The following is an 18,831-nucleotide window of genomic DNA, read 5'->3' on the forward strand; positions in this document are numbered from 1 at the left end:
TCATAGGTTAAATCAATATATAAAATAAATAGTAGCATTCACATAGCACTTTAAGGTTTGCAAAAACACTTTAAATGTGTTAACTCATTTAATCCTCACAATAACCCTGGGAAGTAGATACAAAATACTGTTATACATCTCTTGTACACTTATATATTATTATTATACTTTATAAGATCATAAGGTTTTAGGGATGGAAGAATCTCTAGATATCATCTAATTATCATTTTGCAGATACGGAAAACAGAGGCTCAGAGAGTTAAAGTGACTTGACCAAAGCTACCCAGATGAGAACCAGAATTCAAACCCAGGCCTTCTGACTTCAGATGTAATAATCTTTCCACTGACCCATGCTTAAAGTTATTTGGGCATGTGTTATTTGTGTCACATACCTCTACCTCACTGTGAGTTCCACAATGTCAGAGACTAGACTTTGCATCTTTCTCAGCATCCAGCACATAGTTCCTTATACACTGGCACTTAATAAATGTTGATTAAACTGAACTGAATTGATTCTGTAGGCAATAAGAGCCACTTGAGCAAGGGAGTGTCAGACCTGTAAATTAGTAAGATTATTTTTGCAGCTGTGTGAAGGAGAAATTGAAAACAAGAGTGACTAGAGCTGGAACTAATAAGAAGGCTTTTAACAATAGTATAAATGAGATAGTTAATGAGGGTGGTGGGAATGGGGGGGGTAACCCTCCTTTTCCTCCCAGATTACTATCCTTTATGACAAAATATTTTTGTACGATGTATTTTTAATGCTGACATTGGCTATTTTGCATTAAAAGACTAATATCCTACAGGTGTTCAGGAAAAGATAATACAACATATCAGAAACTATGCATATGAAAAATACAAGGAAGCTGGGGAAAAACTAATGAATGGATACAAATTCAAGTAGGCAGAATGAGGTAAACAATAGAAGCAGTGATTGCCACAATGGAAATGCAAAGAACAACAACAATCTAAAGGAGAGCAATATGAAATAATCCTGAAAAGGTAGCCTGAAGGCAGAGTTTATATTTTATCCTGTCAGTGGAGAGCCACTGAAGCTGATTTAGTATAGAGCATTGTAAAAGGTGTTATTCTTTGTCCTTTCTTCTCTCTCTCTCTCTCTCTCTCTCTCTCTCTCTCTCTTTCTCTCTTTTGGTTAGGCAATGGGGTTAAGTGACTTGCCCAGGGTCACACAGCTAGTAAATATCAAGTGTCTGAGGCCAGATCTGAACTCAGGTCCTCCTGACTCCAGGGCCAGTACTCTATCCACTGTGCCACCTAACTGCACCTTGCCCTTCCTTTTCAAAGAGGACCTTTGATATCATGGGGTGATGACTTGTAGTGAATTAGATTTAAATGAGGCAGAATTGCACAGTTTTTAGCCTCACTCTCTCTTCCTGAGTCACCAAAGTCCAGTGGCAAGACAAAAGTTAAGATGACTGGTAATGGCCTCGCATGCAGTGGATGACTATGGTGGTGGATGACCCTGGCATCTCTGATGTCTGACCAAGCTCTAAGCACTCCATAACTTAGTCACCTTCATGGTCGTTAGAATAAAATTTTCTCATCTGCCTTTCTGCTAGAGGAAGCCTTCACATGCTTGGAGTAGACATCCCCCTAACTCACCAACAGGTTTCAGGCCTGTTAGAATACAATATTCCAAAAGGCAAAAGATGTAGTTTTACAGCTAAGAATAATTTAACTAGTAAATCTGAATAAAAATCTTCCAGGAGGGAAAAATGGACCTTTAATAGAATACAGGACTTTCAAGAATTGCTGATTAGAAAAAAAAATCAGAATTAAATAGAACTTTGAAATACAAATACGAAAGTCCAGAGGAACCTAGAAAGGTGAATTTATTTGAGCAATCAATTGGAAGAGGCTATATGATGATGGAAAGTTAACATTATTTTTTTTAATTTTTAATTTATTTTTAGTTTTCAACAATCATTTCCGTATGCTTTTGAGTTTTAAATATTTCTCCCCTTCCCTCCCCTCCTCCCTTTCCAAGATGATGTGCAATCTGATATAGGTTCTACATATACATTCCTATTAAACATATTTTCACATTAGTCATGTTGTAAGGAAGAATTAGAATCAATAGGAGGAACTACAAGAAAGAGGAAACAAAACAGAAGAGAAAAAAACAGCAAATAAGTATGCTTCGATCTGCATTGTAACTCCCTAGTTCTTCCTCTGGATGTGGATAACATTTTCCATCATAAAACTTTTGGAGATGTCTTAGATCCTTGCATTGCTGAGAAGGGTTAAGTCTATCAAAGTTAGTCATCACACAACATGGCTGTTACTATGTAACAACTCACTTCACTCAGCATCAGTCCATACAAGTCTTTTCAGGTTTTCCTGAAATCAGCTTGTTCGTCATTTCTTACAGCACAATAGTATTCCATTACATTCATATACCACAACTTGTTCAACCACTCCCCAGTTGATGGGTATCCCCTCAATTTCCAATTCTTTGCCACCATAAAAAGAGCTGCCATAAATATTTCTGTACATGTGGGTCCTTTTACCATTTGTATGATCTCTTGGGTATACAGCCCTAGAAGTGCTATTGCTAGGTCAAAGGGTATGCACATTTTTATAGCCCTTTGGGCATAGTTCCAAATTGCTCTCCAAAATAGTTGGATCAGTTCACAACACCAACAATGCAATTTTCCCACATCTCCTCCAACATTTTTCATTTTCCTGTTTTGTCATGTTGGCCAATCTGATAGGTGTGATAATGGTACCTCAGAGTTGTTTTGATTTGCATTTCTCTAATCAATAGTGATTTAGAGTATTTTTTCATATGACTATAGATGGCTTCAATTTCTTCATCTGAAAACTGCCTATTCATATCCTTTGACCATTTATTAATTAAGGAAAAAAGTTAACATTCTAATCTGAGGCAGGTAGATGGCATAGTGGATAGAGCACTGGACTTGAAGTCAAGAAGAACTGAATTCAAAGCCAAACTCTGGTCTCAGGAATTTATTAGCTGTGTGGCTCTAGACAAGACATTTAACCCCAGTCAATCTCAGTTTCATTATCTATAAAATGAGGATAATAGCATCTACTTCCCAGGGCTGTTGTGTTGCAAGGATCTAATGAGATAATATTTGTGAAATATCTTGCAGTTGTTACATTGCAATCTATTAATAGGGGGAAATAGCTAAGTATGCCTTTAGAAACTTAAAGTCTTCAAAGGGTTTTGAGGTTGTTAAATAAGAAAAACAGAGGTGAGTGAGGGAGGGAGGGCTAGATTGGTTGTCTTTGGAGTGTTTTAAGAGGGGAAAGAAAAGAGAGGATTAAAAAAAAAACCACCCACTACCCTCTCCTGGATCACTGCCTTGTCCTGGCAGAAGGGGCTTATGTAGCTTGATGAAATTATGAGTTATGCCGTGCAGTTACCTAAGATGGACAGGTCATAGTATTGAGTTCTGACAAAAGGTGATCCACTGGAGAAAGAAATGGCAAACCACTCCATTATCTTTGCCATGAAAATCTCATGGACAGTATCAAAATTATAAAAGATATGACATAGGAAGATGAGCCCCACATGTTGGAATGTGTCTAACATGCTACTGGGCAAGAGCAGTGGACAACTACAAGTAGGTCTAATACTAATAAAGCAGCTGGGCCAAAGCTAAAAGGAACCTCAGCTGTGGGTGTGCTTGGCGACCAAAGGAAAGGCTGATGTTATAAAGATCACTATTGCATAGGAATCTGAAATGTAAAATCTATGAAACAAGATAAGCTGGATGTGGTCAAACAGGAGATGGAAAGATTTAAACATTGATATCTCGGGTGTCAATGAACTTAAATGGATGGGAATGGGTGAATTTAATTCAGGTGATCACTACATATACTATTATGGCCAAGAATCCCTTAGGAGAAATGGAATAGCCCTCATCATCAATAAAAGGGTGAGAAAAGTAGTACTGGGATATAATCTCAAAAATGACAGAATGATATCTAATTGAATCCAAGGCGAACCATTCAGCTTCATGGTAATACAAATCTGTGCTACAGCCACTGATGCCTAAGAGGCCCAAATTGATTGTTCTATGAAGACTTACAGCATCTTCTAGAAATAATAGCCCCCCAAAAGATGTCACATTTATTATCGAGGATTAGGATGCAGAAGTAGGAAATCAAAATGTAGGCAAAAAGTCAGTGCCCCCCCTTTTTGTTGTTTTTGTTGTTGTTGTTTTCTCCGTAGTCTTGCACAAATCCTGGTGCTCAGCCTCTGAGGCCCCTATGGTCTGAAGGTCTCTTTTCCTCTAATGGATAGCGACCTTGTGGTCAAGGGATTTTCCCTATTTTCTTGAAGGTGCAATAAGGGTTTTCACTGTCCTCTAGTGACCTATGTGACATGTCAGCCCTAATTATAATCTCATGTTTATGTAAATTCCACCATTCCCAGAATGCAGTTGCTGATGTTTCAACAACTATGACTTGGCACTAGAGAATTTCCCTGATTGCATACATTGGAGCTGATTTTCCTTGTTTCCCCTCCCCTGACACACCCACAGAGGTAGATCTCCTCAATCCCTCCTTCCCTCTCGTCCATAAAAACCCTGTCCCTTCTCTATTCTAACAACCTACCAGTATCCTGAGCTGCTTGGTTCCCTTTGCTTTTACTATAATAAAACCCTGCTTGGAAGGACTCTGGCCTTGGTATTCCTACCGACTCCGAGCCAGCTCTCCCGCTACAAAAAGATAATTGGAATAGCAAGCACGTTTGGCCTGGAGTACAAAATGAAGCAGGGTAGAGACTAATAGAGTTTTATCAAGATAATTTGCTGGTAATAGCAAACTCTCTTTCAACAACCCAAAAGGTTACTCTCCACATATCACCAGATGAGCAATCTTGAAGTCAGATCCATTATATACTTCGCAACCAAAGGTGGAGAAGCTCTATGCAGTTAAAACAAGACCTGGAGCTGACTGTGGTTCAGATTATGAGCATCTTACTCCAAAATTCAGATTAAATTGAAGAAAATTAGGGGAAATCATCAGACCTTATAAGTATGACCTAAATAACATCCCTTATGAATATGAAGTGAAAATGATGAATAGTTTTAAGGGATTAGATCTGGTAGACTGCCTGGAAGAATTATGGCCAGAGACTTTCAATATTGTACAGGAGTCAGCAACAAAAAACATTCCAAAGAAAAAGAGAGCAAGAAAGCAAAATAGCTGTCTGATTAGGCTTTACAAATAACTGAGGAAAGAAGGAAGGGGAATGGAAAAAAGGAAATATATACCTAACTGAATGCAGAATTCCAGAGAATGGCAAGGAGAGATAAGAAGGTCTTCCTAAATGAGCAGTGCAAAGAAATGGAAGAAAAGAATAGAATGAGAAAGACAATGAATGGGATGTCCCAGTGAAGACTCCTCAGTGTAATTAAGGTTTGGGATAAGAGTGGGATGAGGGGTCCTGTGAAGACTTTTTAGAAGAATAAATAGAAATTGTATTGTGACTCAAGGCAGGCATAGCAGCCTGACAGGCCTAAGTTTCAATTTACTAGAAATCACCTGATTTACAGGAATCCAGCCCCAGGTGCCCCCCCCCCCCCTTTTATGCCATTGTTAAACCCATGAAACCCTGCCTGTATTTTGTTGATACACTTGTTGCTACATTTCGGTTATGGTGACCTTGCTACACAGTACAGTGTTTAGCTTGACTGCACATTTTTAATTGCTTCTTTAGTGTTACTTTAGCAAACTAAGAAATCTATAGATTGTGAGCTAAACATTGGCCAGTTTGTGGGAGAGGGGTCTTTACCCATTAGGCCTATTTAATCTGGTTCTTAGCTCCTGTACTCTGTCTCCCCTCATCAGAACATCCTGGTGGAGGGACACCCTATTCTCGAGAATAGTAAATAAATTAACTTTCTGTTTCTCCTTGAAAAAACCTCTAAGCGTGTTCTCCTTGGATACCTCTGTGTTTTTTTAAATTGAGTGGCATCCCACGCAGTTTGGTGCATTGGCTGGGAAATTAAGCCCCTCAGGAGTCAACTCTCTCTAAGGGCTGAGCGCAGGCACCCACCAACCATTTTCTTGGTGGCTCTCAGACTTGGGGATCGGTCTCCCTCTTGGGCGGCAGATGTCCCGAAGAGAGGAACTCGGAGGAACAGAAACTACCTTGGAAAAAAAAAAAGGGAAAGCTCCGGTAGTGGTGTGAGTAAACCTCCAGCCGGTGGAGAGAGCAGTCACGTAAGTTATATGTGTTTAACCTGAGGACGTGCCACAACTTGTGAGTCTTTGGGATAGAACGGACTATCCCTGGAGAGACACCACAGGTGAGTGCTCAGGTGACTGAGGGAAGGGGGTAACCCCTCCAGGAGGGCCTAAGGTGAGGTCCTGAGAAAATTCGTAGGTCATTGACCTGGGAGGGCTTGGTGAGGGGCCTTCAACCAAATTTTAAAATGAGTAAGGAGCAGTCCAAACCCAGCACCATGAAGCAGGGAAAAAAAAAAAGGCATACCAAGAAGCTTCAGAATTGGAATGAACCATCAAAATATAAGGGAAAGATAAAAAGAAAATGATCAAGTATGTCTAATTTCTGTGTTTGTGTCTCTGTGTATGTGGTATGATTGATTGTCCATATATATAATCTGATCCTTTGCAGCCAGGTAGTAAGAACAACATTCCAAGGGCTGTGGTTGGACTCTGAAATGCTGTTTTGTTTCTCCCCCCCTCTTCTTCCTTGGTAACAGCAGCTTTAGAGGAGTGGGTGGATGGGAGAAAGAAAGAGAGAAAAATACTTTACAATGTGAATAGGGGTTTTGAAAGTATAAAGGTTTGGAAACTCTTTTTTTTTTCTTTTTTCTTTTTTTCTTTTTTTAAATATAAATTTATTTATTTTTAGTTTTCAACATTCACTTCCACAAGTTTTTGAGTTCCAAATTTTCACCCCATCTCACCCCTCCCCCCACCCCAAGATGGCATGCATTCTGAATATCCCTTCCCCATGTCTGTCCTTTCTTCTATCTCTTCCCCGCCCCCCCCCTTCTCTTATCCCCTTCCCCTTTTATTTTCCTGTAGGGCAGGATAGACTTCTATACCCCATCTCCTGTATTTCTTATTTCCCAGTACCATGTGAAAACATTTTTTTAAACATATGTTTTTAAAACTTTAGGTTTCAGATTTTCTCTCTTCCTCCCTCCCCACCCACCCTCATTGAAAAGGCAAGCAACTCAATATAGTTTGTATATGTGCAGTTATGCAAAATGCTTCCACAGTAGACATGTTGTGAAAAACTAACTCTATTTCCCTTAATCCTATCCTGCCCTCCCATTTATTCTATTCTTTCTTTTTTCACCCTGTCCCTCCTCAGAAGTATTTACTTCTGATTACACCCTTTCCCAATCTGCCCTCCTCTCTATCATCCCCCTGCTCTCTTGTCCCCTTCTCCCCCTATTTTCCTGTAGGTTAAGACAGATTTCCATACCCAATTGAATGTGTATGTTATTCCCTCTTTAAGTCAAATCCTATGAGAATAAGATTCACTCATTCCCTCTTACCTTCCCCCATTTCCCCTCCAGTGCAAGCACCTTTTCTTTTTTTTTTGAGATAATTTACCCCATTCTACCTCTCCCTTTCTTCTTCTCCAAATATAATCCTCCCTCATCCCTTAATTTTATTCTCCAGATAGGACCCCTTAATCTTCAACTCACCCTGTGCCCTCTATCTACGTACGTATATATACAAATAATTTTTTTCCTCCAACTACCCTAATACTGACAAAGGTCTCATGAATTATAAATATTATCTTTCCATGCAGGAATGTAAACAGTTCAATCTTAATAAGTCTTTTATGATTTCTCTTTCCTGTTTACCTCTTCATGTTCCACTTGAGTCTTGTATTTGAAAGTCAAATTTTCTATTCAGCTCTGGTCTTTTCATCAAGAATGCTTGAAAGTCCTCTATTTCACTGAATGACCATTGTTTCCCCTGAAGGATTATACTCAGTTTTGCTGGGTAGGTGATTCTTGGTTGTAATCCTATCTCCTTTGCCCTCTGGAATATTATATTCCATGCCCTGCAATCCTTTAATGTAGAAGCTGCTAAATCTTGTGTTATCCTGATTGTGTTTCCACAGTAATTGAATTGTTTCCTTCTGGCAGCTTGTAATATTTTCTCCTTGACCTGGGAACTCTGGAATTTGGCTATAATATTCCTAGGAGTTTGCCTTTGGGGATCTCTTTCAGGAGGAGATCTGTGGATTCTTTCAATTTCTATTTTGCCCTCTGGTTCTAATATATCAGGGCAGTTTTCCTTGATAATTTCTTGAAAGGTAATGTCTAGGATCTTTTTTTGATTATGGCTTTCATATAGTCCAATAATTTTTAAATTATCTCTCCTGGATCTATTTTCCAGCTCACTTGTTTTTCCAGTGAGGTATTTCACATTGTTTTCTAATTTTTCATTCTTTTGGATTTGTTTTACGGTGTCTTGATTTCTCATAAAGTCATTAGCTTCCAATTGCTCTATCCTAATTTTTAAGGAAGTATTTTCTTCAGTAATCTTTTGGCCTTCCTTTTCCATTTGGCCAGTTTTTCTTTTTAGGGCATTCTTCTCCTCATTGGCTTTTTGGACCTCTTTTGCCATTTGGGTTAGGCTATTTTTTAAGGTGTTATTTTCTTCAGTATTTTTTTGGGTGTCCTTTAGCAAGCTGTTGACTTGTTTTTCATGATTTCCTTGCATCACTCTCATTTCTCTTCCCAGTTTTTCCTCTACTTCCCTTACTTGCTTCTCAAAATCCCTTTTGAGCTCTTCCAAGGCCTGGGACTGATTCATATTTTTCTTGGAGGCTTTGGATGTAGGAGCTTTGACTTTGTTGTCTTCTGGTTGTATATTTTGATCTTCTTTGTCACCAAAGTAAGATAATATAGTCTGACTCTTTTTGTGCTTTTTTGCTCATGATCTTGGCCAATTACTTGAGTTTTAAACTCTTTGTTAAGGTAAGAGTCTGCTTCCAATGTGGAGAATGTATTGTCCCAAGCTTCAGAGGTTTGTACAGCTGTTTTCAGAGATACTTGTAGGGACCTGTAAATATTCAGTTCTTCCAAGGTGGTATGATAAGGGGCGAGGTGTTTACTCCTTTCCTGGCCTATGAACACAAGTATTCCTTTCTGTCCTGTAAGTATGAGGAAGGGTTCCTCTCCACATCCACTACAAGCTCCGCCATGCCAGTGTTCCTCCTCACTGCAGCACCGCTGCCCAGAACTGTGACCCAGATCCAAACATGGGCAAAGCAAGAGATTCCTGCCTCAGCACTGGCAAAGAGATCCCCTGAAATCCCTTTCTGATCAGCCACTGGATTCCCCCTCAGTGTATGGGCTGGAAGCTCGGGAAGCAGCTGCCACCCCCAGGGACATGCTCTTGGGGAATGGAGCTGAGACCCCGCCTTCCTCTCTCAGCACCGACAGAAACAGACTTTTCCCACTGACCTACTAAGTTGTCTTTGGCATTCGTGCATTGAGGAGTCTGGAAACCTCCACAGCTGCCCACTATTCAGTCCTCTGAGGCCTGCTGCAGGTTCACTGCCGCCTATGCACCCATGCCGTGCTGCTGCGCTCCCAGCCTGGATCGATACACCTTTCTGATCAATCATCCAGGTTGTCTTGGGCTGGAAATTTGTTTCCTGCTGTCTTTTTATGGGTTCTGCTGCTTCAGAATTTGTTTAGAGCCATTTTTTATGAGTATTTGGACGGGTTTGGGGGAGAGCTCAAGCAAGTCACTGCTTTCACTCCGCCATCTTGGCTCCACCTCAGGTTTGGAAACTCTTGGAGTTGTTGGAAAATATTTTTTTCCTCTCTCCCGCATCCCAATTTTGGCCAAATTGTTGAATGTAGAAGAGAGAGAGGAGGAGAAAAAAATCAGATTAAAGGGATGCAGGCTAAAATAAGCTTTTAACCTTTCCCTGCCTTACCTAAAAGAGAAAAGTTTTTGTGTACTAGAACACAAACAAAAGGTAATTTATGGGCAGCTGAGGCTGTGCTGAGGGCAGTGGCTTGTTGGAGATGACTGGGTTCAGTGGCTGCCAGGAAATGAAATGTGATATTTAGAAGTTATTACACTGTTTGGCACTAAGATAAATTGGGAAAATGTAAAGATCTGCAAATTGGTAAATTTTTGTATTGTTATGTCAAGTAGCTTTTCATAATTTCAATGTTATTAAAGTAAATTGAAAGAAACTAAAAAAAATAGAAAAAATTGTGTAAGATAAGTGAATTGTTTAGAATACATAGTAAACTTGTAAAAGCAGTTTGGCAAGAGAGAGGGGGAGGGACGGCCCTATTCAATTATCTCCTTCAGAAATGCAAAAGAAAGCTGTGTAGTGTTCAATTAATTATTAAGCTCCAGAGGTATCTACCTGGAAGGAAAGCAAAAAGAAATAGTTAGAGTACAGGCCTGGTACATTTTAAACTGACCTGATTACAATAGGTGATTCCAAACTGTTTGTAAAACTTTGGAAGAAAATGTGGACATGAATGGGGAATTGAAATATTGAAGAAATATATGAATTTGTGGATAATATTCCTTTATAAAGGGCCAAGGGTATTGAACTTAGAAATGTATATTTGTATAATTTTAAGAGTACATATTGTTACTTGGCATTAATAAATTTATTAACTATGTGGCCCCAAGAAAGTTTTATTTACTTTAGTTTATTGTTGAGTAAGGGGATGGTGGTGGAATTCATTCCCGGGGATATTATGCCACCAGAGTAGTAATTATTTGGTTTTTGTTCTAAAGTTTAAATAGATGATAGTTGGTTTATGGTACTGTTGTATTTCCAAATTTTCTCTTATTGCATAATTTGGTAAGCAACTGTATCATCTGTGCTGTCAGAAAAGCAATTTTTCTTATAATCTAAATGTTGTTAGGTTCCTTCTTAAGGCTAACAACCGGGTTTGTTGGGGGTTGGGCAGTATGAGCCAGGCTCTTAAGGCAGGGACTAGTGGTCCTGGGGAAGTCTAGGCCCTGAAGTACTTTGATTGGGAGTGGCATTGAGGTAGAATCTGGATGTAGTCTGGGGCTATCAGACCAGTAAAAGACAATGATGGGCTAGCATAGATTAAAAAAAAAAAGAGAAACCAGTCTGTAGGGGTGGGAGTGGCCCCAGGAGACTGTTGGACCTGGTGAAGGGGTCTAGAAAGAAAGAAATATTTTTTTTATTCGGTCTGTTTTCAATTGTATTAGTTATGTTGCTGGAAGGGCAATTTCTTTTATAATCTGGAATGTTAAATTAATTGTGCCTTCAGAGAAAAGAGAAAAAGGGAATGAATTTGGCTGTTGGGGCATTCTATATGATCCTGTTTTGTAACATTTCCTTTTAAGTATTGTAATTTGAGAAAGCATAAAACTTCCAAATTTTGTCTTTATTTAAAGGGAATTTTTAGTTAAAATTGTTTTGCTATCATTTATGAAATTTGTGAGATTGTTAACTAAGTTATTTGGGGGTTATTGTTTTAATGCTAAAACCTAAGAGGGTTAATTAATTATTTTATGTGGAAAGAAAGGGATTATGGCACCAGTATCAGCCCTCTCTGGGGTACATGGCAATTCTGTGTGGGCAAGGTCATCTGCCCTGAGAAAAGAACTTGTTAGGATTATGCAGTTCCTAGAGAATGAACTTAGCTTGCTGAGAATTTACAATAGATAGAAATGATTTCTAATGATTGGCTTTTGTACAGGACAAGTTTAAATTTGAGAAAGAAAGATGTAAAGTGAAATCTATTATGTATGTGAGTCCTGGTAAATTTTTATTGCTTATTGCAACTGCATGGGAGTAAAATTAACTGTATCTGGCTTTAAGTTGTGATTAGTGAAACTTGCTGTTTGAGGTAAAAGGCTCTTGGGACTATAACTAATTTTGTTTTGAGTTAAATCAGTATCTGACAGAAATGCCACAAGAACAGGTGGAGATCTGCTTTTGGGAAAAGGCCAAGGGCATAATCTTAGCCTCAATCTAGGATGGGATCCTCCTGGCTCAGTTTCCCCATTGTGTTCCTTTGGAAAGGAATGTTTCCCACCTGACTATTCCTGAGTTTGGCTATGATGTGGAACAGATACTACATGATTGGAGAACTGTGACTCTATCTGAATTTAAACAAAGCTAAGGACATGTCCCCCTGCTCTTTTTCCTTCTATAGTAAGTTTCTATGATTACAGCAAGTAGTTAGTATAAGATATGAGCTCTTTTGTGTTATCTTACTGGGAAATCTAATGATATTTTTATCTAGAACTAGAACATATGTAGAAATTTATGCAAACTGCTTAAGACTCACCTTAAGATGTTCCCTTTGTTAAAAAGGATTCTGAGAATGGTAGTATTTTCCCTGTAATCAGTCTCTTACTGTTACCAATGTGAGACTTTATTATAACACTTTTTGACCAAGGAACTTTGTGATATTTAGGGATTCTGTGATAATTAGGAATTCAGTTTCTTGATAATACTCTGGAATTTGTGTTACTTAAGGACTTTTGTACCAACTTAGTAAGCTTTTATGAATAAGAGTGGAAATGCATGCAAGTTATTTAGGGCTCATTTTGGAGATGTTCCTTAGGTAAAATAATTGATTATGGAACATCTTAGGTTACTATAGAACTGGGACTAGTGTTTCTGTGTGTGTTCCAGTATGAGTTTAGGGTCCTTTAATTCTTGGTAATGGTATGGAGACAATTAGGGGCTTGTGGGAATGTTATTTTGTTATTTGGATAATATCATACTTGCTTAAAGTTTTGTTTTGTAAAAAAATGATCAGGATTATAAGGATTAGAAAGGTGATTAAAATTGTGCTAAGGTCACTTTTGTAGGAGAATGACAGAAAGCTGGTTCCTACAAGAAGACAAGAAGAAGAAGATGCTGAGATGCTGTACTGGAGATAGGTGGAATAAATACCAAGGACAAGAGTACTTCATTGATGACGTTCCCTGCCAGACAGCTGTATAAGAAAAGACTTTTTGAATTTTAAAGGGACAATTGCATTATTGTTTTCTTTTGGGTCTCTGTATCTGCATTTATGAAGGGATTGTCCCTTTGATTTGTCAATGTTTAGATCAATCCTTCCTATATTTACTTAAAGGGAGTGATGGTTAGGGAGAGAAGAAAAAGAGCTGAGAAGAATTTGAATGCAGATTTAATAAAAGCCTAAGGCTAGGTGTTTGATAATATAGAAATGCAATTGATGTTATCTGAAGTTTATTGTTTGTATTACAAAAATTACTACTGTTTGTAAATTGTATTATATTTCTAAAAACTCGTACATTGTAAAATTTGAGGGGAAGTATTGTCCTACTCCTGGTGTGTCTCCCCTGTATGCAAGACTCCTTGTTCACCTTGGTTAAGATGGAAGGGAATGGAGAAATCAAGCTGATGGGTCAGGGTTGGGTGCCAGTCCAAGACCACCCTATTGGTTAACTGTGACGAGTCTTCAGATAGTATGAGAGAAGAGGAGGGATTGAATGGGATGTCCCAGTGAAGACTCCTCAGTGTAATTAAGGTTTGGGATAAGAGTGGGATGAGGGGTCCTGTGAAGACTTTTTAGAAGAATAAATAGAAATTGTATTGTGACTCAAGGCAGGCATAGCAGCCTGACAGGCCTAAGTTTCAATTTACTAGAAATCACCTGATTTACAGGAATCCAGCCCCAGGTACCCCCCCCCTTTATGCCATTGTTAAACCCATGAAACCCTGCCCCGTATTTTGTTGATACACTTGTTGCTACATTTCGGTTATGGTGACCTTGCTACACAGTACAGTGTCTAGCTTGACTGCACATTTTTAATTGCTTCTTTAGTGTTACTTTAGCAAACTAAGAAATCTATAGATTGTGAGCTAAACATTGGCCAGTTGGTGGGAGGGGGGTCTTTACCCATTAGGCCTATTTAATCTGGTTCTTAGCTCCTGTACTCTGTTTCCCCTCATCAGAGCATTCTGGTAGAGGGACACCCTATTCTCTTTTTTTGTTGGTTTGTTTGTTTTTTGTTTTTTTAGGCAATTGGGGTCAAATGACTTGCCTAGGGTCACACAGCTAGTTAAGTGTCAAGTGTTTGGTCTGAGGCCGGATTTGAACTCAGATCCTCCTGACTTCAGGGCCGGTGCTCTATCCGCTGCGCCACCTAGCTGCCCTGGGACACCCTATTCTCGAGTATAGCAAATAAATTAACTTTGTGTTTCTCCTTGGATGCCTCTGTGTTTTTTTTAATTGAGTGGCATCCCACACAACAAGAAATCTCTTCTAGAAAATTAGAGCTATCCCAAGGGAACATTTCATGCAAAAGTCGGTATGATAAAAGACGAAAATGGTAGGGACTTAAACGAAGTAGAAAGGATTATGAAGAGGTGGCAAATGCACACAGAAGAAGTATACAAGAAAGATGTTGACATCACCAATAACCATGATGGTATAGTTACTGATCTAGAGTCAGACATCCTGGAGAATGAAGTCAAGTGGGCCTTGGGAAGCATTGCTAACAATATAGGTAGTGGAGGTATTCAGCTATTTAAATTCCTAAATTCCAGTTTATCTATTTAAAATCCTAACAGGTGATGCTGTTAAAGTGCTCCATTCAATATGCAAGCAAATTTGGAAAATTCAATGGTGGCCACTGGGTTGGAAAAGATTAGTTCATGTCCCAATCCTAAAAAAAGGCAACACCAAAGAATGTTCAAATCACCAACAACTGCACTCATTTCACATTCCAGAAAGGTTATACTTAAGATTCTGCGAACTAGGCTTCAGCAACACATGAACCAAGAATTACCAGAAGAGCAGGCTGGTTTTGAAAGAGGCAGAGGAACTAGAGACCAAATTGCCAACATTTGCTGGATTATGGAGAAAGAAAGCAAGGAAGTTCCAGAAAAACATCTACTTCTGCTTCATTGACTACACCAAAGTCTCTGACTGTGTGGATTACAACAAAATGTAGCAAGTATTCAAAGAGATGGGAGTACCAGGTCATTTCACTTGTCTGCTGAGGAACCTGTATGTAGGCCAAGAAGCAACAGTCAGAACTGAACATGGAACAACTGATTGGTTTAAGATTGGAAAGGGAATATGACAAGGTTACATGCTGTGACCTTATTTACTTACCTCATATGCGGAGTATATCATGTGACATGCCAGGCTAGATGAATCAAAAGCTGGAATTAAGGTTGCTGAGGGAAATATCAGCAATAAAGTGAAGAATTAAGAAGCCCCTTGATGAGAGTGAAAGAGGAGAGCATAAAAGCTGGCTTAAAGCTTAACATCAAAAAAACTAAGATCTTGGCAACTAGTCCCATCACTTCTTAGCAAATAGGAGGAAAAAATGAAAGTAATGTCAAATTTTATATTAAACTTAAAAATCACTGCAGATGGCGACTGTAGCCATGAAATTTAGACATTTGCTCCTTGGAAGGAAAGCTATGGAAAATTTGGGCAGCTCACTAAAAAGCAGTGATATAACCTTGCTGATAAAGGTTGTATAGTCAAAGCTATGGTTTTTCTAGCAGCATTGTATGGCTGTGAGAGTTGGACTATAGAGAAAGCTGAGTGCTGCAGAATCAACACTTTCTTTCAAATTATGGTGCTGGAAACTTTTGAGAGTCCCTTGGACATCAGGGAAATCAAATCAGTCAAGACTTAAAGAAATTAACTCTGACTCTTTACTGGAAGGTCAAATACTGAAGCTGAAGCTTAAATACTCTAGCCACATAATGAGAAGATAGGACTCATTGGAAAGGCCTCTGATTTTGGGAAAGATTGAAGGCAAAAGGAAAAGACGATGGCAGAGGATAAGATGGATAGTGTCATGGAAACAACGAGTATGAACTTGGATAGACTTCAGAAGACAGTGGAGGACAGAAGGATCTGGCAAGCTATAGTGTATGTGGTCCCAAGACATATGAACACAGTTACTTTTCATAATTGGTGTGCATGAGAAGAGCATACAAAAATGGAGCAAGGTGGGGGGTGGGAGTAGGAAGCAGGCATCAGATAAACCTTACTCTTATCTGAACTGGATAAAGGTTTTCGCACACACAGACACAGACACAGACACACACAGATATAGACAGACAGACAGACAGACAGACACACACACACACACACACACACACACACTCACCACTACCACCACCCCCTTCCCACACGGGTAGCTTGGTGTAGAAATAGTGTCCCCAAAGTCTTTGTGCCGTTTTAAGCAGGGAAACAAGTGGAAATAAGGGAAGGAATAGCTACAAGCAAAACAAACTTCCTGATCTTCAAGGAAGTAATTTAAAGAAAAAAGAAAAGAAGAACTTGAACCTAAAGGGTTTCCATCAACTGAAGAATGGCAGAATAAACTGTGGTTTATGAATGTAATGGAATATGAAGAAATGAAGAACACTTGGGAAACAGTAACTGATGCAGAAGGGTTCTAAAGCAAACTAGCAGAACAATTTATACATTGACAACATTAAAAAAACACTTTTGAAAGACTTAAGAACGCTGATAAAAGCAATGACAACTAAAACCACTGAGGTCTTATGATAAAGCACTATTGACAGTGGGGTTGATGGACTTCAGGTGCTGTTGCGGTATGAGAGGTTTGACTCCTCAAAGACTAGAGTATAGGACAGGGTCATCTGGAATGAATTCACAGACTCAAGCATTCTTTAAGTTAAGTTGGCAAAAAGTTTATTGCTACACTTTTCAGCGGGCAAGGATTCCTAAGGAAACTGTGATCTTAGAGGGGTACACTTAAAGTTTATATAGGATAAAATATAATAAAACATGTGCTCAATATGCTAATTAGGTGATTCAAGGTGGGATTAGGGAGTGGTTAAGGAGTAGTCAGTTCTTAAAGGAACATACACTTCTTGTATACCTACTGCACAGGCAATTTACCCAGCGTTCACTGGGAAAAGCCCACAAGGGGGGGGCCACATAGAGGTGTGGTTTTAGGCCTGCTACCATCACTAAGTTAACTAAAGTTCAGGGGTAATTGAGAGTTGTCCAGTCTGCTACCAGAAAATGTCTTGTTTGACAAGACATGTGTGGAGTATACATATGTCTTAAGCCTAGAATACAGATAATATGGATTCCAGGATGTAGATAATGAGATTGGGCGGTAGTATAGATAGTCTAGTAGGTAACAATATCTTTACGACCCAGTGCAAAGCCAGTTCAAATAATTCCTTCAGATGCTGTTTGTAACAGCACCAGGGAGAGAGATAAAGGTCTTGCTGGGGCCCACTCATGAGTAATTGCTAGGCACAGTGTCCTTGGGCTGGGGAGAAACTGCCAGAGACAGTGTTTCTGAGGCTAGGGAAAAATTGTGGTCCAAGTACAAGCATCCAAACACAAGCACCCAAGCACCCCATCAGTACAGGAAGTGAGATGGTCCTGATGAAGGGTGGGGGGGGGGAATCTGGACCTTTGAAAGGAAAGGCCCTTTAACTTTTCCACAAATTTCGAGAACCCAGTGCCTGGCGTTTGCCTGGGGCATTTGGTCTACTTGATACTTGATACTCCTTAATCTCATCTAGATCTTCCCACATCAGTCCCTATGTGGCACCTCTTTTGCTTGATTTGTTACGAGGGTTTATTATTTTTTCCCTGCTTTTAATTAAGGGAGAGAGGTTGGGTAGCAGCAATGCTGATGGCAAAAAAACAAAACAGAGAGAGAGAGAATCATTTAACCAGTTTTAGAAGTTCACAGAATATAAAGCAGTTCAGAAGGAAGCAAAGCAAGGTAAGGTTATAACGGGTTGAATTTAATGCTTTAAAAAAAAAGCAATCGCTATGGAAGAGATTCTGGGTTTCATATACAAACCTTTGTGTTCTACTTTGCTTACTGAAATGCTTATTTTGGGAGGGACGGTGTGTTTGTTTTGTTCAGGTTAAATAGCTTCAACACAGAAGGTAGCGTTAATCGGATCACAGTGGACAAGGACCGAGGCAAACAGCGCGCAGAACCAAAGAAAGAAGAGGTTGGACCTCACTTCCACTTAGCGCAGCCTCAGTAGCAACAGAGGCTAACCCTTACCGCCGCCCGCCCGGGGCATCACGGGAAGAAGGATCGGCTTTGGATCTGGGATGTGACGCAAGTACCACGTGACAACTTATGCCAATGGTTCTCTGCTGCCCGGGAAAGTGCAAATTGGGGCACTGCGGAGGAGCCGGGGACACAAAGATAGAAGAGCTCTTGAAAAGGGCTGGTGAGTACTCCTCGGGATCCGTCCTTCCACCCGTGTCTACTCAGTGGTTCTGTTGGAAGTCAAGGGAGAAGTAATGGTTTCTGGAGTTAGAAGGATGATCTTTAGAAAAAACTACAGCTCCCAGCAGGCTGCGCGGTGACTGGCTGCGCTCCCTGGGAAGGAAGCCTGCGTTGCGTTGGAGGGCTCGAGGGCACCGCGGGCAGCTTGCGTCTTCTTGTCAGTTTCTTGCTCCCTCCTTTCCCCCCACAAATCTGAGCCTCGCACTGGTCACAAAATCACAAAGTCTCAGCTGGAAGAGACATAACAGCTCCCCTAGGCTAGGTCGTTCACTTGAACAGAAATCCCCTCTACAATATGTGTGTTCAGGGGTTCTCCTTACGCTGGAGTACTCTGAAGGTGGGGGTGGGGAGGAATCCCACTAATACCTCCCTTACCTGGCCGATTCCTCTTTTGGACCAGCTTTAATTGTTATTTCAATGGATTGTTAAGTAGCCTCTGTTGGAGGCCTAAATATGCCTCTCTAGGAATGCGAGAAAAAGCATTTATTGAGTGCTAAAGACTTGTGGGGCTGTGCCAATTTCTGGGGATGCAAATGCTGAAACGAAACCACCCCTGTATTTTGGGAGCCT

General features: G+C 39.8%; 1 protein-coding gene across 1 annotated transcript in view; it reads left to right on the plus strand.

Annotated features, from left to right (window-relative positions):
• The first annotated feature begins 18,030 nt into the window (after positions 1–18,030).
• The window catches only part of RTEL1 (regulator of telomere elongation helicase 1), a 97,917-nt gene continuing 97,116 nt past the window's right edge, over positions 18,031–18,831 (plus strand). Inside the window, 1 exon segment of the mRNA XM_020981603.2 lies at positions 18,031–18,202. The gene's annotated coding sequence lies outside the window, so the exon portion shown is untranslated.

This window comes from Phascolarctos cinereus, unplaced genomic scaffold (assembly GCF_003287225.1).
Source record: "Phascolarctos cinereus isolate Bilbo 61053 unplaced genomic scaffold, phaCin_HiC Scaffold_2;HRSCAF=192, whole genome shotgun sequence".
Classification (NCBI taxonomy): Eukaryota; Metazoa; Chordata; class Mammalia; order Diprotodontia; family Phascolarctidae; genus Phascolarctos; species Phascolarctos cinereus.